General features: G+C 38.6%; 1 protein-coding gene and 1 long non-coding RNA gene across 8 annotated transcripts in view; both read left to right on the top strand.

The window, feature by feature from the left end:
* The window catches only part of Fhit (fragile histidine triad diadenosine triphosphatase), a 1,324,198-nt gene that overhangs the window by 662,897 nt on the left and 635,355 nt on the right, over positions 1 to 25,946 (top strand). The window lies entirely within an intron of this gene.
* Positions 579 to 24,021, top strand: LOC122108225. Its single transcript, XR_006147497.1, has 3 exons — positions 579 to 625; positions 6,671 to 6,676; positions 23,980 to 24,021. It is a non-coding gene; the product is annotated as an uncharacterized LOC122108225 (long non-coding RNA).

The raw sequence follows: 25,946 nt of genomic DNA, 5'->3' as shown, positions 1-25,946 counted from the left end.
TCCTACTGATATCTCCTTAGGATGAAGCATTTATCAAGAGTAATACAACTATAAGTCTGTCACAGCATTAAAGAAAATGGTTTAAGGAGGAAGAGTTCTAATTTGCTAACTAATACCTGAAATAGAGACATAGTAATTTGCATCAGGCAGCGCGTTTCTAGTGGCAAGGAAATGTGACTCCTCCTCCAGAGGGCAGGTCATTCATTCCCTTACCCTATGGAGATAGACAAAAACCTCGGAATTTATTGATCATGTACTTTCTCTACCAGTCATCCCACCAAGATGAGGGAGAAAAGGGGGAAGAAGAGTAGTCTGGAAAAGAATGGTACAATTCCTAGATACTTTTGTAAATCATAGATGAATTATACAATATTATAGGGGTCTTTCTTTCCTTCCCTCCCTCCCTCCCTCTCTCTTTTTTCCTTCCTTCCTTCCTTCTTTCTCTCTCTCTTCCTTTCTCTCCCTCTCTCTCTCGCTCTCTCTTTCTTTCTTTCTTCCTTTCTTTCTTTTGGCTTGAAATCTGGGCCTGGGTGCTGTCCTCAGCTCTTCAGCTCAAGGCAGGTGCTCTACCACTTGAGCCACAGTGTCACTTCCGGTTTTCTGGTGGTTAATTGGAGATAAGAGTGTCAAGGAGTTTCCTGCCAGATTGTCTTTGAACCGTGATCCTCAGATCTCAGCCTTCTAAGTAGCTAGGATTACAGGTGTGAGCCACTGGTACCTGGCTACTTTTCTTCTTTATGTCAGTACTGGGGCTTATACTCAGCACCTCATGATCTAACTTGAATTCTTTTGCTCAAAGCTGATTCTCTACTACTTGAGCCATACCTCCACTTCTGACTTTTGATAACCAATTGGAGATGAGTCTCATGGACTTTTCTGCCCTGAGCTGGCTTCAGAACATAATTGCCAGAGAAGGATGGCCAATAGACACATGAAGAAATGCTCAACATCCCTAGCCATAAAAGAAATGCAAATCAAAACAACATTGAGATACCACCTCACTTCAGTTAGAGTGGCAAAAATCAAGAACTCTAACAACAACAGATGCTGGAGAGGATGTGGACAGAAGGGAACCTTACTTCATTGTTGGTGGGAATGTAAACTTGTTCAACCACTTTGGAAAGCAGTATGGAGGTGTCTCAAAAGACTTCACATAGAGCTCCCCTATGACCCAGCAATCCCATTTTTGGGCATTTACCCAAATGTTTACAAACAAGACCACACTAAAGCTACCAGCACAACTATGTTTATTGCAGCATTATTTACCATAGCTAAGATATGGAACCAACCCAGATGCCCCTCTGTAGATGAATGGATCAAGAAAATGTGCTATATATACACAATGGAATTCTATGCCTCTATCAGAAAGAATGACATTGCCCCATTTGTTAGGAAATGGAAAAACTTGGAAAAATTATATTAAGTGAAGTAAGCCAGGCCCAAAGAAACATAGGTCCCATGGTTTCCCTTATTTGCAATATCTAGTATAAGTATGAGTCAAGCAGAAAAGGTCAGATAATGTGATGTTAGGAAAATGAACCCTTAGATATGTATTTTAATGTTTTATTCTTTCATGCATTTGTTTCTAACGCATTTATAAGATTATCTCTTTGTTCTTTGTATGTCCCTCCCCCACAGTATAACCCCTGCTTTCACTGTATTTGTTGACAGTATAAGTTGTGGAGGAGATGGGGAAAAACAAGTCTTTTAAGGATACAGGTGGACCTGTTGCAACAATGAGAAGTACAAGTTGTCATGTCGAAAACAAGCTTTACAACGTTGGTGCAGGGAGGGGGGGTGGAGGATTGGGTGGGGGGGTGGGGGGGGGAGGCTGGGAAGGGATGTGAAGGGTAAACAAAGGAGGAGGCTGCAATGCTTGATAAGAAATGTATGCATTATCCTGCCCATGTAATTGTAACCCCTCTGTACAGTATGTTCACAAAAAAAAATAATAAAATTTAAAAAAAGAACATAATTGCCAGATCTCAGCCTCCTCAACTAGGATTATAGGCATAAACCACAAGCACTGGGCTCTTCATTGTGTCATTTTTCATGTATGCATGTAATAAATTTTGATTTAATTCACATGTACTCTCATATCTCTGTGTATTCCCACTGATTTCTTATTCTCTTCCCAAATAGGCCCTTCTTCTTCTACTTCCACTATTTTTTAAAAATCTAGATTCTGTGAATGAGAGAAAGCACTCAGAGTTTGATGCCATTTAGAGTCTGATCTATTTCTATTAACATGATCTCCAATTTAAGATAGTTTTGATTTACTGCTGGGCATGCAATTTGCCCATTTTTCTTATAGTTTTCTGCAGTCTTTCTGGTTGTATGTATATAGATTTACTTTGCAATTTTGCTGTCAGTAGAAATTTAGAAGGGAAAATAATACTGAGAAGTAGACAGAGGGGCTGAAATAGCAAAAGATTCCCAAAGAAAGGTGCAAATGTTGACTCCGATGGTATAGATGAAATACAGAGTAGCCACCACCTGTCATTAAAACAATTGGTTAATTTTAAGTTAAGGAATCATCTTCTTTAAATGATTCCATACACAAAAATCAAAATAACTTAAAATGGGCTTCAAATTTAGATATAACACTTGAATCTGTAAACCTCCTAGAAGAAAACATATGGAGAAGTCTTTGTGACATGGACTTAGACAAATATGTATAATATATATGGTTACAACATAGAGAACAGAAGCAAAAGTAGAGAAATGGGAGTGCATCACACTAACAGCCTTCTGCATAGCAAATTGGCGGAGTAAAAGTCAAGTAAAAGTCAAAAAAGGAAGAAATGTATATAAACCACGTATCTGATGAGGGATTAGTATTAGAAAACTCCAACTGCTCTTACAACTCAATCCCAAAAGTAAACAAAAGGCACCCAAGTAAGCTAATTTTACAAATGATAATAGATCTTTTTCAATGAATGCATATATATGATCAGCATAAATATGAAAAATGCTCAACACCACCGACCATCAAGGAAATGCAAATCAAATCACACCATAATCTAATACTTCACACCTCTTTGAGTACTGGAAATAAGAAGATGATGCTGGTGAACATAAAGAAAAGCTCTCGGAGAAGACTTTTACCATGTTGATGGGAATGCAAAATGTTGCAGCCACTATGGAAAACAGCTGGGATTTTCTGAAGATTTAGAAATAGAACACTGTATGATTTATCAATCCTGCTTCTGGCTACTTAAATTTAACTAATTGAAATTGGGATCTGGAAGATAGATTGGCATTGCTGTGTTACTGAGATACGATGCAGTCTAAAATATAGAAAGAACCTAGATGTTTATGCATGGATAACTTGTTAAAAGACAATATGGTGACTAGAACATGGAAATATTACTCACCTTTAATGAAAGAAGAAAAATTTCCTTAAAAATATCATGGATAAACCTGAAGGACATTGCAGGAAATGAAACCACATACTTGAAGAAGCTAATACTTCCATGAGTCAGTTTATATAATGTTTTTAGGATAGTCAAAAGAAGAAACAATGTAGAATTTTATTTTGTGGTTCCCCGCAGCTGTGGGAAGGGATGATCAGGAAGTTGCTGTTTATAAACAGTTTAACTCTCAAATATGCAGGATGATTACATTCTAGAGATTGCCTGTGTGGTATTGTGCCTATAGTCAAGAATATTGTGTTCTGCTTAAACTTGTAAGAGGATAAGATACATGTGAAGGGTTCTTATCACAGTAAAATAAAGAATAAACCACCAGTGACTTGTTTGACAATTCTTCCAGCAAGTGTCTTCAACCATCTTGACATAAATAAAATACATATATGTGTCCGTATATATATATATATATATATATATATATATACACACACACACACACACACATACACACACACACACACACACACACACACACACACACACACACATATATATATATATAACCAATACTGGAGCTTAAACTTGAGGCCTTACAGTCTAGCTTACCTGTTTTGCTCATGGCTGATGCTATATCACTGGAGCCATGCCTCTTAATTCTGGCCTTTTACAGAAAATGAGTCCTATGTATCTACCTGGACTAGCTTCAAAGAAAAAATACATTTGAAAAATATCAAATATGAATATAGGTAATGTGATTTTGTGACAAAATGCTATAAAGGCACATTGGTGTTTCATTAACACATTAATTTCATTTCTGTAACAAATGCCATTCCCAGTAGAACTGTGCAAGCTGTGTGAGCTAGACGCTATTGATTTCCAAAAGAGACTATTAAAGATCCTATGATCCTTCATGGTTGGTTCGTGAAAATTCAGTTGTATTTATTTATACAATGACCTGCACTCTACCAGTAGTTTCTTGCTTATGAAGACCTAATAAACCATCCTCACAAACTTGGGGGAAAAAAGCCTGTCTGTGAAGATGAAGTATTTTAGAGATATATTTGACTACCATAGTCATTTGTACTTAGTATGCTATGAACATAATGTAGATTACCCACACAGATTCATGTTTATATTCATTTCCTCCCAGAGCTCCATCCTTTTCCTTAATAATAGCTATTTAGATTTTTCTCTTATTCAAATGAGATTCAATTCATTTCCCAGCACCTTCCACCTGTGGAACTAATCTCAGCCTTACCTTTAAGGAGCGAAGAGACATGTATTAACAGTATATTTCACTTCCCCTAATAAAAGTAGTCAAGGGGTTACTCAGGAGGCTGAGATATGAAGTCAGCAGGGGGCAGAGAGTCCCTGAAACTCTTACCTTCAATCAACAACCACAATACCAGATGTGGAGCTGTGGCTCAAGTAGAATGCCTCATTTCAAGCACCAACACACACACACACGCACGCGCACACACACAAGTTGGCAAGGGGCCACATACATAAGCCACACACAACAGTTAATTCTGTCTCGGGGTGAAATTAAAAGGTGCCAGGAGAAGACTGAGTATTAGAAATCACACACGCACCCCAGAAGGGTGGGTGTGAGAGGCAGCTTATGTGGAGAAGGATGAAAGGCCAGGCACTGGGTATGAACTGAGCACTCAGGAAATAAGGGACTCAGGTGTGATTGCTCTGTGTTTGAGTTTGGAAAATGGCCTGGAGGGTGATGTCCACCAAAGATGAGGCCAGCAGCTCTTATGCCACATTGACATCAGAATCAACAGAGGTTTTTACGTTGGAAGTTTCTACCCTCTGACATAACTGTTCCTTGTTAATCAGTTGGCCAAGAAGGCTTAAACACTAAATCTCCAGGCCAACATCTTAAAGGAACTTTTTCCAGCAAGTATGCTGAATGTAGAGGTGACAATGGTAGTAATCAGCAGTAGTATTCTTTGAAGTTATGAGATTAAATACTAAAAATTTCAAGAGAACCAGGACTTTATGAGCAAAGGAAGCCTTGCTTTAAGGAAGCTGAAAATTATTGCTGCCCTGAAACCCATTGCTCTAGAAACTATTGGCTTCATCTCAGAACATGAAAACTTCTAGAAATGATGGCAATGAATTTTTGATTCGGCATATACGTCAAAACCTTTTATAGATGAAATGCCACAACGTTCAGTGGAAGCGTAGCATCATCAGAACGTTGGTAACTTATCTTCACTTGATTGAGATAAGAGCAGGAAACAGAAGCGTAAAAACATACTAGATGTGATTTATAAAAATATGGTGAGGAGTGTGCTGTGGCCACTGGGATGATAAGGATAGAAGAAAATCAAATACAGCATGCTTTAGCTAATGCAATTTGTAAAAATAAAATAACGTGAAGGAGGCAGCTCATGGTGGAAAACCAATACAGCCCTTGAGTCACAGAAACTACACCAAAATAAGATAGGCTGTATATGATTCAGATGTAAGACACATCAAATAAGAAGTCTATTCTATTCAGAATTTGTAAGGTGGAAGTCAGAAAGAGGTTTATATATATTAAGTGTCTCTAGTTCTTCCTTTCAGAAAGATAACAAAGCTAATGTTTGTTTTAGAAAATAACCTCTCAGTGTCAACAATGGAACCAGGTGCTAATAAGTAGCAGTGAATGAAAAAATAATAATTTTTAGATGAACTTAGTGTGTGCACTGCAACAATCTCATTGTGTCCTGATGCATTGAGAAACAACGGGGCCGCCTTCTTGCTATAGGTCTCCAGGCCATGGTAGTCACTGAGTCTCATGTTTTGCTTCTGTAGTGCATTGGATGCTGGCTTCCTGATTGCCTGGTGCCGGCTCTTCTCAAGGCCATCAGAACCTCACAGAGGGATGTGAGAAAAGCTGTTGTCTTTTCTATCAGTGGTTTGCTTAAAAGTTCCTCTGTTGGCCAGGTGGCTAGACTCTCATTGATTATTGTGTTAAGACAATATCAACAAGTAAGTAATAGCCTAGGATGTGAATAATTAAGATACACTTCAAGTCATTGAACAAAAGTAGCAGAGGGTGTGAGTCATTAAGACATCCTACCCTCTTCAAACAAGCCAGACACAAGCAGTGAACCTGAGCTTAGCCAATTGGAGCAGAGGGGAGGGCCTTCCGCTCTAGGGGTCTGCCTGCTCCGAATGCTTGCTTGCCAGATTTTTGGCTGATGGCACACCCTTTTGCAGAAGTAAATTTTGCCTTGCCAAGTTCCTTGTAAAAAATGTGTTTGTTTTTTTGTTTGGTCGGTTGTGGGGCTTGAACTCTTCAGCTCAAGGTGAGCACTCTAAGGTGAGCTAGCCAAGTTCCTTTTGAGTTAGGGTCCTTATTCCTACATAATACCCTGATACTCAGAGCCATATCTAAGAGTGTTGAGCAGAAGCCTTTTAAGGCAGAGGCTTAGAATGGGTGGAATATCTTTTGTTGAGAGTGAAGACAAGTCACACTGATTCTGTTACCAATATCTAAGCAATAATTAGAACAGCTACTGTTTACTGGATTGCGCTTTTTTTTGGTCATAGGCTTGAACTCCCTGCGCTCTTCAGCTCAAGGTGAGCACTCTACCACTTGAGCCACAGCATCATTTCCAGTTTTCTGGTGGTTTATTGGAGATAAGAGTTTCACGGACTTCCCTCCCCATGCTGGCCTTGAACCATGATCTTCAGATCTCAACCTCCTAAGTAGCTAGGATTACAGGTATGAGCCACTGGTGCCTGGCTTAGATTGCTTTTTATATAACTCTTAAATCAGCCCTGTGGAATAGATACCACCTTCCCTAATAATCAGATGAGGAAACTATGGTTCAAAGGCACTAAAAAATATGTGTGAAAAATATGTTCAAGCCATTGCAGATAAGTGGTAGAACTGAGATTTGAAACTTACTTGTGCTGCATTTTGAGATTCTATGTGAGGCTATAGCAAGTTACAGATTTTGAAAAATTTAATCAACTCCAATAAAAGATTTCATGAGTAATACTGAAAGGCCGAATTTTCATTGGAAGTAGCAAAAGATGCCTTGAATGGTATCTGTTGTTAAAAACCAACGTGATTTGGCTCCTGATTCTGAGGCTAAGAGTCTCCAGTGATGCTTGCAGACTGAGTGGAAAATGGAGGTGCTGCCAACAGACTGGACTAGTTAAGTGATTTTGTATATATCAAGGGAGGTGTTTTATAGTCCCCACATGAAGCTGACAAGCAGGCAATAGGAAGTAAAACATTAATGTAAAGAGAATAGTCTAGCAAGCTAGAAATAGCCACAAGCAGATGCTTAATAAAGTGACTTAGTAATCCTTTTGGAGAGCTCTGTGACAGAAAAAAAAGAGACTCAAGGAACAAATAACACACATTGGTGCTAGCAAAGATAAGAACCAGAGAAGACTAGAAGACAGGGAATTAAGCAAATAGACATTAGATTTCTATAGCTGTCCAGCAAATGACCACAAACTTAGTGGCTTAAAACAAATGTGACCAGATACCAGTTGCACATACCTGTAATCCTAGCTACTCAGGAGCTGGGCTCTAAGGACCCAGTTTGAAGCCAGCTTGTGCAGGAAAAGCCCAGCAACTCCTATCTCTTAATGAAGGAGCAAAAAGCTAGAAGTGAAGGTATGGCTCAAGAGATAAAGAGTTAGCCTTAATGGAAAAAGCCAAGTGAGGGTACAAGGCCCTGAATTCAAGCCCCAGTACTGGCACAGAGAGACAGACAGACAGAGACAGAGAGACAGAGGAAGAGGGAGAGGCAGAGGAGAGAGGAGAGAAGAGAGAGATCAAATGCTAACACAAATGTGTTATCTCATTATTTCCATAGGCTAGCTGCTGGCATATTTTATCTAAGGATCCCTAAGACAGCTAAGTATGGGCTTGGTATGTAATCTTACTTGGAGTCTTGATTGGGGAAGAAGCCACTACTAAGCTCCTTCCTATTGGTAGAATCTATTTCCTTCTGGTTGTATGATAGAAGTCTTCATTGTCTTGTTGGCTGTTGGCCAGTAGTTACTCTGAGCTCACAGAAGCTACTGTCATGTCTCTGCCAGCACATGGCTGTTTCCTTAAGCCTTCTCACAGCAAGAAACCTTACTTTATTTTTATTTTTAATTATTTTTGTTTTTATAGCCAGCAGTAAGATTTCTTTTAAGCTTTGGATTTCTTCAGGAAGAAAAACTATCCTGTTCCTTTTGAGTGCTCACCTCATTATGTTAGATCTGCTCAAAGTAATATTTGTTTCACTGGAAGTCATTGAATTTGGGGGGGATTTAATTACTCTTATTAAGTCCTTTTTCTTTAGTTACAAATGATGGCCTAATCACAGAATGGAATTTCCTATCAGTGCCCTCCCTGTGATCAAGAGGAGGGAATTAGATGCTATGTATATACTAGGGATAGGGATTTGTGAAATGATGTTAGAAGGTGAGCTCTCACAAGTAGAAAGGGGAGATTAATAAAATAATTTAGTTTCTGGCATGCTACTGAGTACTAAAAGATACATGTGTAAGTTTCTTGCTTCCAAAAGTCAACATTCTGATGACAGTGGCAGAGCCAAAAAAAAAGAAAAATTTGATGACAGAATGGTTAAGTACTGATCGCTAAAAAATTGAATTTGTGTATTAGGCTATTTTTAGCACTTTCTGTAAAATGATAGGTTTGGAGTGGTAGAAGAATGATAATTGTACAATGCTTTATAAGAAATGAACTCGTTATCTTGCCCATGAAATTGTAACTCCTCTGTATGGTGTTCTCACAATAAAAAAAAAAAAAAAACTAAAAAAAAAAAAAAAAGAATGATAATTGTGAACAAGAACTAATTGAACTGACCTAAAGAAGAATTTTTTAATAGTTTATTCCTGCAAAGAAGGAGAGATGAACTTTCCACAGCAGGTCAACAAGTGACTATCATTTAAAATTTTCCTAACAATTAAGACCTTAGGGGGAAATGAATCAGTGGAAACGGAAAAAGAACATGCCTTCCATTACTATTCAGCTTCTTCCAGGGTTATGATGAGTTTTTATTTCTTTCAATTGTGTTTACCTTACTTAGAAGTTACATTACACTCATCCAGGCAAAGCCTTGTTTGTAAGCACTTGGAAATTATTAACTCATTAAATTCTCAGACTCAGCCTATCCGAAGGTCCTGTTTTATCCCCATGGACACACACACAACTGCTTCCAACTCAATGACATAGCCGTGGTAGAGTTGCTACTCAAAACCTGGAAACTCTTCCTCAGAGCCCACGCTCTTCATCACTGCTCTAACACACGCTTATATATGGTTCTGTTGGCCATTACTTGGATGAACCTTTGTATTGTTGCTGCTGTAGAGATAAATTTCTGCGGGCCACATGTCAACTTCCCAAGCCAGATGATAAGCTCCTTAAAGATAGAAGATGGCATCATGTTGACCTTTCTACATCATGGTATCTTCTGTGTCATAAATGCCAATAAATATGTATTGATTTGATTTAAGCTGGGTTCCTATCATTTACTTCTTCATTGCCTTTATCTTTATTGATTATAAAATTAATGGGGTGGTATGTAATTTCAATTTAACTACTTAGCCTGTAACTATAATTTTTATGACTTTTAACATCACGATAAATCTGTGACCTCTTTGAGGAGTTTCTTGCTTTATAAAATAGATTTCACTTAACTAAGTAAGTACATGAATACATCACAGTTCTCTGTAAAGACAAGTGTTTTTCTGAGGGCCTCTTGGATTATGTTTCATTCTTGGAGGGTTAAGTTAATCTTTGGCAATGGTCTTGATATTATTCCATCTTTTCTACTTCCTTTCTTCTTTGTTGTCAGAAATGAAGTAAAATAGATACTTCTGTTAGAGCCAGCTTCTTTATAATTGAACTTCCTATTCATTTGCATTTCAGCACTCAATCTTATATTTACTTCTCCTGTACTATTTTCTGTCGTGCTGTGGTTTGAGTGTGGGTTTCCTGCCAAAACTCATGCTGAAATTTGATTCCCGATATCATGTTAATGAAAAATGGTAGGGCCTTTAAGAAATGGGCTAGATCACTGGGAAGAAGTTCGGTCTTCAGGGACTGGATTAGTTAAGATGACAGTGTTCTGTTCCAAAGCCAGCCTATAACCTCTCCTCACATGCTCTCTTGTGCTCTTCTTTCTGGTTTCCTATGATGTGGCCCTCACCTGAAGCTGAAAATATCATACTCTTAAACTTTCTCAACTCCAAAAGTATGAGCCAAAAATCAATCCTTTTTTTTTTTTTTAAAGTAAACAACTCAGCTTTAGGTATGCTGTTACAGCTAGCAAGCAGATGAAGTCACATCTTTTTGTTTATAAGGATGCTGCAGATAGCTGTTATTGGCCATTCATTGGCTGGATTGCAACCAGTCGACCCGCTTGTACCAGAGAAAAAGTGAAATTATTGATGAAAACTTAATCGGTGGATCTGTTATTTTAGATTTGATGACTTATATACACTACATATAAAGAAAACCCACATACTCATAGTTGTTAGAGGTAAGAGAGATTATATAGCATTTAATCCCAATTCAGAATGCTGCATAAAAATGTACTCTCTTCTCTTGTTCTCCAAAGCTCTTACACCTGAAGGAAGCATGAGAATGTGTATCCTCTGCTGGTTTTGAGGGCTAATTTTACTTTATTTTTCTGCCATGCATTTGATGCATCTGTGTGGGAACAAAATACACAAATGTGAGTGTTAGCCCAATAGCCTCCTCTCTCATAGCTTGGCATGTTCTTTCTCTAGGCAACACTTGACCCTCCTAGTAAAGGCAGTAAATGATTAGCTCCTACTCCCTTTACCGAGAGAGCTCTCCTTTGGGATAGCTATGACCATATAAAGCAGCAAGATTTCCAAAATCTCAGAGGTTCTACAGGTCACCGGAGACAATAGCGAGCACTTGTTCCCTCTTGTGGGAAGGGGTCTTGCTGGTCCCTTTACTGGCAATAAACCTTTTCTTTGTTCTTTGTACCTGGATGTCTGCATGGTTTTCTAGAAAAGTCTAATTTACTCTAACAGTGCAAATGTATGAGTGCACTAGAGCACAAGAGATTGTTGCTGACCACACGAACGTGTGGAAGTTTTCACATAACCAGGCTAGACATTACAGGTATGTTAGCTTTGAAAACTCTCAAAAACATTATTTTTATTTTCATTCTGATTGAAAAATAACATTTGTCTCCCACTTTATGCATTTTTTGAGATGTCTGTTAATTACGTTTCAGATACTCTTAAGCCATGTTTGTAGTGTCAGCTAACCTTTCTCCAACATGTCCTGAACAGAGAGGCAATGGTTAGGTTAAGAGCAAGGACCTTGCATTCAAGTTTTCACTAACAGCTTTGTGACTTTGGACAAGTGACAACCATTCAGAGTCCTAGTTTTCTCATCAGTAAAATGATAGAAATGGTAAGAATAGGGCTATGAAAAGGTTAAAGAAGTAACTGTATTGAACTCCTTGAAACAGACCCAGCCCCCACATCTTTCCATAGAAGTATTTGCTAACCTTACCTTAGTTCCTACTAATATAGTTAGAATTGAGAATAACAGGAGAGGTTCAATACAAATTGTTATACTAACAGTTTATATTAGTTGCTGCTTTACTTATTGAAAAGAGTGAGGGGAAAAGACTGGCAAGGGGCAGGGAGAGGAATGATTTTATTACGGGATTAGCAAAATCACACTTAAAAATGGACAAATATTTATTTTAATGGACAAATATTTTCAAATAGCCTTTACTGAAAAAATGACTCTTGACTCCTTGGGCTCACAAATTAACACCAGGAGAAAAACTTTTATTTTCTACCTATGTTCTAAGCCATTTTCTCCACAGTCACTTTTGTTAAAAGGAAACATTTTCCTAAACACTTTATACTGTTCTGGCCACATGTCCCTGGTATACAAAGTCAGTGATACCTGAGTCTTATCAGTCAGAAAAAACAGGCACTAATTTAATATTTTATGTTTAGTGATCACAAAAGCCTGCTTTAGACAAGCTAATGAAAGGAACTTGGAACTGTTCCTTATATTCTAGCTTTAAAGTTTTATGTCAAAAGGCAGAAAAGCCAGCGCAAGAAGCCATTGTGTAAAAGGAATCTGTTGGCTTAGCCTGGGAAAATCTGAATGGAATATTGTCCTTAGGATCGGTTGACTCATCATTGTAGTGAAGTCATCACGGATATGAGTTCCTAGCATCTCTATGCTCTACCACCCACAGGGCTGGCTTCCTCTAGGGCTGGCTGCACTCATCACAATGTGTTCCTGCTATCAGCAATTGAGGCTACCTGTCCCTGGAGTATGGCTGAGATGGGGCAGAGGGCTGAGAGCTTCTATTTTCATATGCTGTTCTCCTTTAAGATTTCTCCTTGATATGAAACTTAAATATAGAAGTATAGGGAGATTATAGTAATAGTAGATTTCATTTCAGCAAAGATCGAGTGTAATACAAAAATGTTTGCAGTGAGAAGGGAGAATGCATCTGCTACAGAAGAGAACCCAATCGTCAGGCATTATAAACTAGGCTGGAGAATATGGCACTTGGCCTTCGGATGATGAAACATCATGGAAAAGTTATAGTATGTGGAATTACATGTTAGAATTTTCATTATAAAAAGATCAGCCAAGCTGCTATTTGTGGAAAAGATGAAAGGCAGAGAATTGTGCATTGGAGAGAATTAAAGACTCTCGCTCAGTTATGAAATGGAAGCCATAGTTGTGTTTCACAGCTCACCAGGGAGACAGGCCAGGTTCAGTCTTGCACACTGCAATTGTCTTTTTAAGTTGCCCTTGAATTTATTCAAATCACAATAATTGTTCTTCAACAAAAGCAGCAGCAACAAAAAAATGTAGCATGTTGTAGAGAACAATCAAGTATTGGTTCCTTTTAGTATGTATAACGTGGTAAGGTACGACGAAAGCTCTCAAACATTTAGACCACTTATGGCAGGGAAAAACTTTAAAGACCATGGTTAGCTTGAGTCCATTCAGAAATCTTCGAGATACTTCCATATTACTAGTGTTTATACTTGTGTTCCCATATAGAGACATATGGGAAAGAATGGGAAGGATTTGAAAACTGCACCAAAATATTTGGACAGTTAAATTGAATCTGACATGTATAACCAGGCTTCAGTTTTGATGGGAAAATTGAATACTGGGCAGAATTTGAAAGAAAAAAAAAAGTCAGGCTTTTAGGATGTCAAAATAAACCCATTCTAGCAAATCACCCTGTAAAATGAATCACTAAGCATCACTAAACTCTTATCTCTATCTTTACCCCTTTACTGTGGGACTGACCACTACTTACCAAGGAATTTTGCAACAGCTTGGGAAGTTACTCTGCTTCCACTGGGAATGTTTTACACTGATGTGGAACACTTCTCAAGGGGTGGGTGGGGAGGGGGATTAAATAGCATGTCCTGTTTCACATTTTCAATCTTAGTATTTTTGTTTAATATTTGGTGCTAGGTCCCAAATAACCAAAGTTGATATTAATAACAAGGAAATTGGAGAAAGTTTATTTCATTAACTTTGTTTTTACAAAGGATGTATGAAGCTTTAGTATGAAGTGCTTTATGTGCTCCCGAACTTGAAAATCCCTTTGTGCGTATTAAATAGAATACTTAATATAAAATAAACCAAACAATACTTATAGCATAATTATATACATTACCATAATGATTTTTCTCCTAGTAAACTTTAACAATGTTAGAAAAAAAAAATTGTGGGTCTCATTATTTGAAATGATTTGGAAACATGTGCTCCTGGAAATGAACCCACTTATGTGCCAACGTTTCCTGAACTAAACTTTGTTCAATCAATAAATGAGGAGTCTGTGAGCTGAAGGTAGGCTCTCTGGGATGGGGTTCAGAATGCCGAGAGAGAGTGTGGTTAGGTACAGTAAATCAGTGAAACCCGGACCCAAACTGGCAGCTATACAGTCGAAGTGGAGCATAACCGAGTGTGGAGTTAAAGCAGCCTAGTCAAAAGCCATAAAGCAAAGATGGATGGAGGCAGTGGAAACAAATGGATCCCAAACCACTTGAGCAATATTTCCAAAATGCCAATGCAGAAAAGCAGTTTTTCTAGCCATCTCATCAGAATTGTCTTGGGCCAAAGCTTTATTCTGTCTTTGAACAAAATAAAAATAAAGGCCTGGAAGAGGGAGAAATCTTAGTTCTTTATGGAGGTAATTGTGATTACTGGAGAGGCGAGGATAGAGAAAAAATAGCAAAAACAAGAGAGGCAAGGGAGATAGGTAAGTTGGAGAAATTAACCCTTAAGTGCAAAGCCAGCCGGTGTAAGGCATATTGCAAATAAAGGTGAGCTAAAAACCCATTTTCGCTGGGCGCCACTGGCTCACGCCTGCAATCCTAGCTATTCAGGAGGGTGAGATCTGAGGATTGCCGTTCAGAGCCAGCCTGGGCAGGAAAGTCCCTGAGACTCCTGTCTCCAATAAACCACTCAGAAAACCAGAAGTGGCACAGTGGATCAAGTGTTAGAACACTAGCCTTGAGCTGAAGAGCTAAGGGACAGCGCTCAGGCCCAGAGTTCAAGCCCCAGGACCAACAACAACAACTAAAAACAAAAACATTTTCTCCTAAAAAGGCCTTGCAAATAATCCCAGATGCAAATACTGACCAGATAAAAATAGCTTTTAATGGCATACATAACAGATCAATAGTTGAATTACAGTTCTTGGTAAAGAAAAATAAATAAAAATAATTGCTTGAAAAAATGGGCAATGGATATGAAAGAGAAGTTGACAGAAAAGAAAGACTGTGTTAGTCCTTATAAAGGAAAATTTAATTCAAGAGGATCATAAGTAAAATAAAATAGAATTGTTAACCTACAACTTAAAAATATGTAACATCCAGTGCTCAGGGTATAGTCATTACTTAACACTTGCATTGTGTCATTGTATACTAAAAATACATAAAATCTTTTTACAGAAAAAGCTTATCTTTGAGAATCTAAAGAAGAACATAATAATCCCTAAAGATAAAATAAATACATACAATGTCATTCATTGAACCATTATCTACAGTGGCAAAAAATTGAAACAAATGAATTTTAGCCACTAAGGTCAAGTCAAGTGGACTGGCATATCTCTGGATTGTTATTAGGAGGTTATTATAATAATATATATTTGATGTGGCTGATTGCACATGACACATTGTTAAATTAGCAAATCGAGTTGCTAAAAAGGAGAAGGTTTAATTAGTTGACTTTAACTCTCAGAAAAATTCAATAATATTAAGCTCCATAACACTTGAGAAAAATAAGAAACATACCCTGTGCCTTTAAAGGTTTGTGGTACCTGTATGGGAATATACTAAAAAAGGTTATACATAAATATATATGTATATGTATTATACATTATATAATTCTATAACATGTTTACAATAAACTAAACCTATCCACATGCGTAATTTGTTTAAAATATGAGTGGTTTTGGTACATTTTTAAAAATGCATTCATTTTGAAGACCTTGTCTGAAGATTTCTAGGCTTCCATTGTTTGTAGTCTTGCTTTATTTGAAGAGAGAGAGGAGGAAGCGTTTTATTTTTGGTGTATCCTGCCATTAACGTGTACTTCATCTTTTAGTCAGGATCACAAAACGTAATAATGACTTTGACACAAACAGATTAGCAGCTTCTTACTATACTCACTGCAGCAAGAGGGCCCTCTGTGCCTCGTAAAACCCAAACATTGCCTGCTTTTTTTTAATGGAACAAATGAACATCTCAGGCATTCGCTGTCCTTCCTAGGAAGACATAGGTGTGTTTGAAACGTGAAATTGATGACATGGGAGTTCATAAAATACTCAGTAGATTTGGGTGATGTTTTCCTGAGACCTTGTGAAAGGAGACAAACATGGCAATGAAGTCAACTTTGCAGACCTCAGGGATCCATTACAGCCCTAGATGCTCTTAACACATAATTAGCCAGGGCTGTTAATCATGGTTAACAGGTGCTGAGTAATGAACTGCGACAGGGTATTTGCTGTGACTACTTTCTTCTTTTATCTGGTTAGGCAAGCTAATGTCAGTCAGAGCCCTGGGAAAGTCAGAAATGGGACTGGACACTGTTTCTCCGGTACTGTCAACAACCCGTTGATGACTAAGAGTGGCAAAATCCACTGTAAAAATTCACAGTAATCATCTGTCTTTTGGTCAGGTACTGTTGGGTCACACCTGTAATCTTTGCTACTCAGGAGGCTGAGATCTGAGGATTACAGTTCAAAGCCAGCCTGGGCAGGAAAGTCTGTGAGACTCTTATCTCCAAATAACCATAAGAAAATCAGAAGTGGTGCTGTAGCTCAAGTGGTGGAGCGCACTCCTTGAGCTGAAGAGCTCAGTGACAGCACCTAGGCCCAGAGTTCAAATCCCATGACTGACTGAAAAAAAAATCTGTCTCAAAGTTCCCCAGTACTTCTGATGAATGCCTATTCTTTGACTTTTCCTTTTTGCCCTTTTTTCCTTATTTCTCATTCCAGCTTGTATCTATTTTTCAGTGGCTTGTTGAAAAACAAATCTCAACATCTGTGAACAGAAGGTAGCTCCATCTCAGCAAATGTACCAGTCTTGTGTTCTGAGCTCACAGAATGAGCGTCCATGAGTGATACACATCATCGTTTTTCAAGTGGTCTCAATGCCATGAGAACCTAAAACTAAGGCTTATTTCACTTTTATCAATGAGACTTTTACTTCCTTCTTTTGCTTGATCGTTTCTGGAGTATCTTTTGAGGCTTATGTAGCATATTATTCTTTAATCACAAACGATGAAAGATTACACATGCAATGCTCTGTGTGTGCACGGGTTTATGTGTTTGAACTCAATTGGAGATGAGAGTCTTTAGGTTTTATCTGCCTGGGTTTCAAACTGCAGTTCTCAGATCTCATCTTCCTAAGTAGTTAGTTTGAAGCCTGTGTATCCAGTATGGATATATTCTTATTTAGCCATTGCTCTATTGAGATATTGGAGCATGTTACCATATCTTCACAACTGTAAAGACTATTTTCTCTCCTGCTTCTCCTTCTCCTGTATAAAGCTTCTTCCCAGGAATGACAAACAACTTTGAACCCACATCAGGAGCCTGATCTTTATACTACAGCCTGTAAGCTGAGAAAAGCTGTTCAACCTTTTATTTGGTGGTTGTATTTCCAGGGAAAATACAAATAATTTTCCAGGGGAAACAGGGAGAATACATGTTCTTGGTGTAAGTGAAATGTTATCAAAATGCATCCATACTCATTATGTATTGTCTCTGTTTTCACGTAGTAGTGGTAGAGTTGAGTTGTCAGGAGGAGATCACAACCTTCACAACCCCTGAAAGATTCACTGTGTGTCCCTTTGCAGAAAATGTGTAATGCTTCCTGCTCCTCTGATCTTATAGTAATGGGAACAATATTATTTCTGTATCTGAGTTTTATTTGGAAATTTTAAATAAATTATCAAGTGACCACTTAGTGATGCTATCAATTAGCAGTTTCTGAAAGAAAACACCTGTTCCTCTGTATCTTTATGAGTTTGTTTCTATTTACCGAAGTTGGCCTTTCTCCAGGGAAATCAACATTTTAATTTTTAGCGTTAAGATGTTTGTTTAGCTGGCTGACTTTTCATAGGTTTGTTTGTTCTTATAGTTTCTTTTGGTTTATTTTATTAACGGCATTCTATGCCTCTTTCAGGTAATAATTTACCAGACATGTACCAACGCAGCTAACATCTATGGAACCAAATGCTAGCTACTATGCTAAAATGGCTCAAAAATATCATATGTTCACCACAGAAACCCCTAAGGTATTAAAATTGTATAGGTGGTAGAAGTGAAATTCACAGAAGTTGCTCTCCTTTATGCAGCAGGCCCATGAAAGAGACAAGTTTTTAATGGATTATTTTACAGTGCTTGCCATCAAACCCAGGACCTTATGGATGCTAGGCAAGTGCCTAACCACTGACCTATATCCCCAGTCCAGAGATAAGTTCTTTGTTATTCAGGTTTTTGACTCCTGACTTTGCTCTTCACCGGTAAATATTCTCTCTCTGACATCAATGTAAGTAGCTATGTAAGGTATAGTATATCTGGGAAAAACCTTCAAATTAGGAACTCAATGATAACTTTGGTTGTCAAGCACTGTGAATATTTTCTGGTATCCACAGATTGTCTAAAATCTGAAGATAATATTAACGTTGCTTCTCTCTCTGTCTCCGTCTCTCTGTTTCTGTCTCCCTCTCTCTCTTAGCAGTCCCTATCACATAATACCTTTATGAGAAACTATCATGACCAGGAAGTCATTTTATTTTATAGCTTCACAAAGGTTATAATCATGAGTTCAATATGATTGGAGCAAATCTATTCTTGGGATAGAAAAGTCTCAGTTTATATTCTGGGTCTGTCTCTTACTTGCTATGTAACTGGCTTTGGACAAATCATTTTATATCACTGAATCCTATTTTCCTTTTCACTTAAATATGAATAAAAACACTGTTAAAATTCAAAGGAAATACTTACAAAGAAATGTCTAGAACCTTACAGCTGTCTCTCTATCAAAATGTATAAGAGATTGTGCTTTACAGAGGACTAGACCAGCCATTTCCCAAACTCTAGGCCTTAGTTTGCCAACATTAGAATATCTACGGATGCCTGTTTTAAAAGTCTAAGTTTCAGGAACTCATCCCAATAAGAAAAAGATGGCTTTTACAGGTTCACATACTATTTGGAGGGAAACCAAAATTCTCCTGTCTTTTCTTAAAAATAAACAACAACAAAAAAATCCTATTCCTAGGTACTCAGGAGGCTGAGATCTGTATATTGTAGTTCAAAGCCAGCATGAGCAGGAAAGTCCATGAGATTCATCTCCATTGAATTATTATAAAACCAAAAGTGGAACTGTGGTAGAGTGCTAGCCTTGAACAAAAAAAGCTCAGGGACAGTGTCCAGACCCTGATGAGTTCAAGTCCCACAGCAGAAAAAAAAAACAAAAACAAAAAATAAAAAACAATAAAGATATCTATGTTCCAAGCCATCGTAACATTTAAAGCCACATAAGATTAGATGACTCTTTAAGTAATTGTGTACTCTCATTGCTTGTGTTAACAGAGCTTCCTCCCTTGGCTTTAGAATGCTCTGTGTTTGGAGACAGCTGCCACCCTTCGATCTCTTTTATTTTCTCTATTAACTATTCTCTGATAACATCTAGTTTTGGGGGTGATAGATACTGTGTTAACTTATATGTGCCTGATTTTTTAAAAATATGGTTTGATTTAGCAATTGGTTCCTTGTATTTCTTGACTGAATTTCTTACATGTTTTTAAATCAGAAGACAGGAGTAGAAGAATGTGGTCGGGGAAAGGTTAGTGGGGCAGTCATGTTGACTTCATCATGCAGACTCACTTCCAGACCTCTATATGCTTTATTTGGAAGAGATGTGATAGTTGGACATTTCAGAGAACATAACTTCCTTGTCTAAGATTCCTCCCAAGAATTCTTGGCTACTGCTTTTTTTCTCCCTCAACGACAACAACTCTGCTCTATAGAGTTGTCTAAAATGTGCTTTTTAGTCCAGTAGCATCTACAGTATCAGAGAACTTCTTAGAACTAAAAATTCTCCACAGGACCCCAGTACGAATGAATCAGAAACTTGGTGAGCAACAGGGAGTGGGGTGAAGTCAGTAATGGGTTTTAACGAGCCCTCTTCCTGATTTTGATGCCTGCTCAAGTCTGAGATAGATCTAGATTGTAGAGATGGGACTAATGGAGGCCTTTCCTTATCCATTGTACTCTTGAACCCTAAATCAGATATACAGACCCAGTCACAAGAAAATGGAGAAGCCTTATTTTGAGAGATTGAATTTTAGAGTCTTCATTGGAGCACTAGTGGTCTGCAGGCAGCCAATTGCAAAGATCTGCAGCCAGCAAATACACTTAACAGGAAACAGAACCATGAAGGCCAGAGAGGAAAGAAAGAACAAAAACAATACCAACAAACCAATTCAGCTCCAATGGAGAGCTGAATTGGGATGCCATGGTGACCCGAGAGCAGACAGGAGACAGGACACAGGACATGAACACGGAGACACACATGGCATGGCATAATAGGCCTGAGCTGGTCCAGGCCTCTACAGGGTCAGGTCAGAGTACAGAGTCACAGGAAGCTCCCAGTCAAAGCACTGGACTGACAGGTTTAGTAACCTATCAGCCAAGTTCCTGCCCCTGTCTTCAGGGATTCAGGCATACCCATCACCTGGGGGGTGGGACTTCCCTTCCCCCACCAGGAAGAAAAGATGCCAGACCCTACCACTAACCATGTGGCCAAGATGGGTCTGGCCAGACCAGGTTGCCTCACTTCATTACTATCTTATCCAAATGCATCTCTCCCTTTCCCACCTATCCTCCTCAGTTTTTATAGTTCACACAGTTTTCTCATTCTGTTACAATAATCACTTGTGTTGTATTTAAAAATTGTCTGTTTTCAGCCAGTTTGTAAGCTTCAAACTTGTTTAATGTGTACATATTTTATTCACCAATGAACCCCTCACCGAGTAGCATAGGGCCTAACATGTGGCTGATATCTAAACAAATATGAGTGAGTAATCAGTTAAAGTGATTGAGGTTATATTTCTTCTGGTCTTCATTTCTTTCTTTTGCTTTGCTTTTTTGTTATAGATATCTACAGCCCCATACTACCAGTTTTACAAATAATTTGTCAGAATTGTTAAGAATAATTTCAGGGCTGAGAAGGTGGCTTAGTGGTAGAGTACTCGCCTAGCATGCATGAAGCCCTGGGTTTGATTCCTCAGTACCACATACACAGAAAAAGCCAGAAGTGGTAGAGAGCAAAAGAAGCTCATGGACAATACCCAAACCCTGAGTTCAAGCCCCAGGACTAGCAAAAAAGGAAAGAATAATTTTAAAATTATACACGTGCACACACACAGACACACACAGAGAGCTCACTGTTGTCAGCTTTTTCTGCAGCTTTTGAATCTAGTGGCGATATATTTTACCATAATAGACGTTTCAACGTTCAGAAGAGCCTCGATGGCATGCATGTATCTAGGAACCAATACATAGTAAGTGTATTAGGGTCAGGCAGCCAGGAATGAAATTTTCACATGACAGCTTGACTAAGACCTTTAATTCTATTGGCCAACTAACTCAAGTGCTCCGAGCTACTCACGTTGCTACAATTAAAGCCAGGGAAGTGCTGGCACAGTGCTGCCTTGTATAAATGAGCCCTTTCCTCAAAGTTTGATCCCTCTATTAAAAAGTAGGATTAGGGCTGGGAAGGTGGCTCAGTGGTAGAGCGCTTGCCTCACATGCATGAGGCCCTGGATTTGATTCCTCAGCACCACATAAGCAGAAAAAAGCCAGAAGTGGCGCTGTGGCTTAAATGGTAGAGCTCTAGCCTTGAGCTGAAGAGCTGAAGGACAGCGCCCAGGCCCAGAGTTCAGATCCTATGATCGACAAAAACAAAAAAACAAACAAGAAAGCCCCAGGATTATTTGCATAGCTCCTGCATTTATTTGCTGGTTGATGTCTCTCTCTTTTATGTGTAACGTTTCCTTTCTGCTAAGTCCTTCAAAGTTTTCCTTAGAGGATGGGAAAAATTCACTGCATGTATCTGGTAAGTGAGCATGGACTCTTTTCCTTCAGTTATCATCATCCACAATAACACATTTGAAGATAATAGCTCAGTTTCCACTATGATTTGAGCCCCAGCCTGTGAGGAAACTTGAGATTCTTTTCCTTCCCTGAACCAGGATTTTCACATGTGTAAAAGTGTTTAGATTTGGTTACTTTCCTCTCTCTCCTTCTGTATTTTCTATGGTGGAAGGTTTCTAGCTCCTTTCCTGACTAGTCATCTAAGGGAGGTCAATAGAGGAAGTGATAGACAAAGTGATAGACAGTGATAGGCAGTGATAGACAAAGAGGAAATTTAAGGTAGCTAAACAACCTCAGTTCTTACATTGACCAGAGAAATCAAGCAAGGTGCAAACATAAGTAAGGTGACAGCATAGTTTATTAGAAAAGAAATGTGGCAGAGAAAGAAAGCACATAGACAAGTCATGGGAAAACAACCTTTTAGCCCAAGTCTGCCATCTTGCTACAGAATTTAGCCTTGAGTTAAATAATGAGAATTGGAATCCTTGAAGATGGCTTTGTGATTGGTGGGCCTCTTTTCTGTTTCCAGTCAGGGTGTGATGGCAAAGACTGAAAGTCCTGTCCTTTATTTCCTCATTCTTTTGTCCTTCTTTCTTCTTCATTCTTTCATAGTCCCCTGCCCTACTTTTTATTGTCAGGCAGATTTTGGTATATCAACTTATCCTGCTATCTCTGCAAGTTCTGTAGGCCAGAATTCCTTAACTGGTTGCTTTTCTTCTAACTCATATTACTGTGTGTAAGCATTATGCCCACCTTTGGTCCTCAGCTCCACCTAAACCTGGAGCTTCTCCCTGCCCTGGAGTTCCGGCCATACAGCTGGCCCCTCCCTCTCTCTGCCCAGATCCACCTCAACTCCCATCTACCTCACTTCCTGCCCCACGATCCTGCTGCTACCTAGACAGTGGAGGCTGCCATGTGCAGCCTCTGGGGCAAGTATGGCTCCTCTGATAAACCTTGTAATCATCGCTCTCCTGTGCCTGCCTGCCTCTGTGTGGTCCCCTGGGATGGATGTGATGGATCCTTTCACCATGTAGGAAAATAACTTTAGGCTTTTGAATCATGTGAGCTATTTAATAGTTTTCCTGCTTACCCAGTTAATATTTTAGCGCATTAACTGACTTGTATTTTTAAAGAAAAAAAATGAAGGATATGCTGTTTATTCTACAGAGGAAAATTCTACTCTTTATTAGTATGTACAACCTTGTGGTTCCTAGATAGTTATGTATTTAGTCACCACAAAATGTTTTTTGCATATGTCATTTATTTTTAAAAGTAAAAACTATGACTTGAACCCTTTACAAATTTGTCTTCTACCAATTAAAACATTTAAAACCATTTCTTGCAGTTCTTTTATCCTGAGACCATGTGAGAATGTACTGATAATTGCTTGATGGGAATGAAATTAAATCATGTCAGTCTTGTAACTTGTCATTATGTAACTATTTACTTCCTGTTACCTTCTCAGGTCCGTATAGATTTGGCAGAAATACCTGGCCCTCTCTAGAAGAAGTTAGTACCCAGAAACATGGAAAGCTATCCTTACTATCCTATTCACTTACCTGTGCATTCAGCTGAATCATAGCAGTTTCTTATGTCTGAACTATCCTTTATTTTCTGTTTTTATTTTATTTAAAATGACAATTATATATGAGGTACAAGGTTAAGTTTTAAAGTAGAATACTTAAAATGGATTGACATACTTTGTCATGAGGAAAACAATTAAAATCTAGTCCATTCATAATTTTGGAATATACAGCTCATTTTATTTTGGGAGGAGGGGGAGAGCTGGTCCTGGGGCTTGGACTCAGGGCTTAGGCACTGTCCCTGAGCCTCTTTGTGCTCAAGGCTAGTACTCTACCTCTTGAGCCACAGTGCCACATGTCACTTTTTTTGAGTAGTTTATTGCAGATAAGAGCCTTAAGGTCTTTCTTGCCCTGGATGGTTTTGATCTACAATCCTTAGATCTCAGTCTTATGAATAGCTAGGATTATAGGCATGAGCCACTGGTGCCCAGCTGTTCATTCTTATTACAGTGACCATTCTGGGCAGTAGATCACTAAAGCTTATTCCTGTCGAATTGCAACTTTGTACACTTTGAAACTCTTTCCTCATTAACCTCTTCCATAAACCCTGGTAATCACTATTCTCCTCTATACATCTATGAATTTTATCTTTTTACTTTCCACATGTAAATGGAATTATGAAATATTTATACACAAAAGTAAATCACTGAATCATATAGTAATTCTGCTTTAAGTTTTCTGACACATCCCCGAACTGATTTTCAAAATGCCCATATTCACTTATATTCTCAGAATCTGTCATTGCCTATTTCCTACTTCCTTGTCAACATCTACCTCGCATTGTTTTGATAATAATCATCCTAACAGGATTATTGTGGTTTTGTTTTGTTTTGTTTTTGGTTGGTCGTGGGGCCTGAACTCTGGTCCTGGGTGCTGTCCCTCAGCTCTTCAGCTCGAGGCTAGCACTGCACCACATGAGCCACAGTGCCACTTCCTGCTTTTTTTCTGCTTATGTTGTGCTGGGGAATAGAATCCAGGGCCTCATGCATTCAAGGCAAGCACTCTGCCACTGAGCCACCTTCTCAGACTGTTTATTGTGGTTTTATTTGCATTATCTTGATGAACAGTGGTGAGGAGGATTGAATAAGTTGGTATTCATTTCCTTATCAGATGCATAGTTTGCAATTTTTTTTTTCAGTTTGTAAGTTGTTGGATAAGCAACAAATTAAGTCAGACAATTTTGCCCAGATCAATGTGATGAAACAACATTCTCTGTTCCCTTGTTGTAAAGGAGGGTTGTTGAATCTAACTGGTACCATCTTGGCCACAGGGTGGATGATAGGGTATTGGGTTTAATTGGTGCCAGCTTGTCTTCATGGTGGAGGCAGAGAAGAGGCACCTTCCAGGTGATGTGCATGCCTGAATTCCTACAGGCAGGGGCAGAGACTTGGACAATAGGTTACTGGTCCTGCCAGTCCTTTAGATTGTGAACTCTCAAGCTTCCCATGGCTGCTCAATGATCTGACCCTATTTAGGCCTGGACCCACTCAGGCACCATTATACCATGCCACATGTCTGTATTCATGTCCTGTCTCCTGTCTTTTCTCAGTCACCATGGTGTCCCATTTCAGCTCGGCATGGGAGCTGATCTGGTTTGTGGTATTGCTTTTCTGTGTTTTCTTTCCTCTCTGGCTCTCATGGCTTAGTTTTATGACAGTGTTAAGTGTATTTGCAGGGCTGTAGGTGTTTGCAACATGTCTGCCTGCATTCCCTAGCCTTCTAATAAAGACTCCCAATTTGACCTCTCAAAAGGTGACCTCTCTTTTTTTTTCTATCCAACCAACAGTAGTAGTTCTACAGTTTCAGGTATGAGTTTTTTCTTCTTTTTTCTTAATCTAGCTAAAATTTGTTGCTTTTGTTTTTCTTTTTGAAGAACCAGCTTCCCGAATCTTAATATCCATATATCTAAATATTTGAGGAACTTTCTTTAAGTAGGTTTTTGGCCCTTAGTCTTTCTGTTTTCCTTATTAAGGTCTCTATTTGTATGTTAAATGGTGTGCTACTTATCACTTAAGCTTTCTTCACCTTTTCTTTCTTTATATATATATTTTATTGTAAAGATACTGTACAGAGGGGTTACAGTTACATGAGTAAGGTAATGAGTACATTTCCTGTTGAGCATTGTTACCTCCTCCTCTGTTTTTCCCCTACCATTCCTTCCCTCGTCACCTTTTCTTTCTGTGTATAATCGCTTCTGTGCACCACTGCAGATTCTTGGACTTAAGGCCTCCATCAACCTCAGCTTGCTTATTCATGGCTGGCACTATAACAATTTAGCCATGCCTTCGGTCTCCCGTTTTGCTGGT

The sequence above is a fragment of the Dipodomys spectabilis genome, unplaced genomic scaffold (genome assembly GCF_019054845.1).
Source record: "Dipodomys spectabilis isolate Male_0828 unplaced genomic scaffold, ASM1905484v1 ptg000054l, whole genome shotgun sequence".
NCBI classification, from domain to species: domain Eukaryota; kingdom Metazoa; phylum Chordata; class Mammalia; order Rodentia; family Heteromyidae; genus Dipodomys; species Dipodomys spectabilis.
The sequence above is the reverse complement of the archived record's forward strand: the minus strand, read 5'-3'. Positions and strand labels throughout refer to the sequence as shown.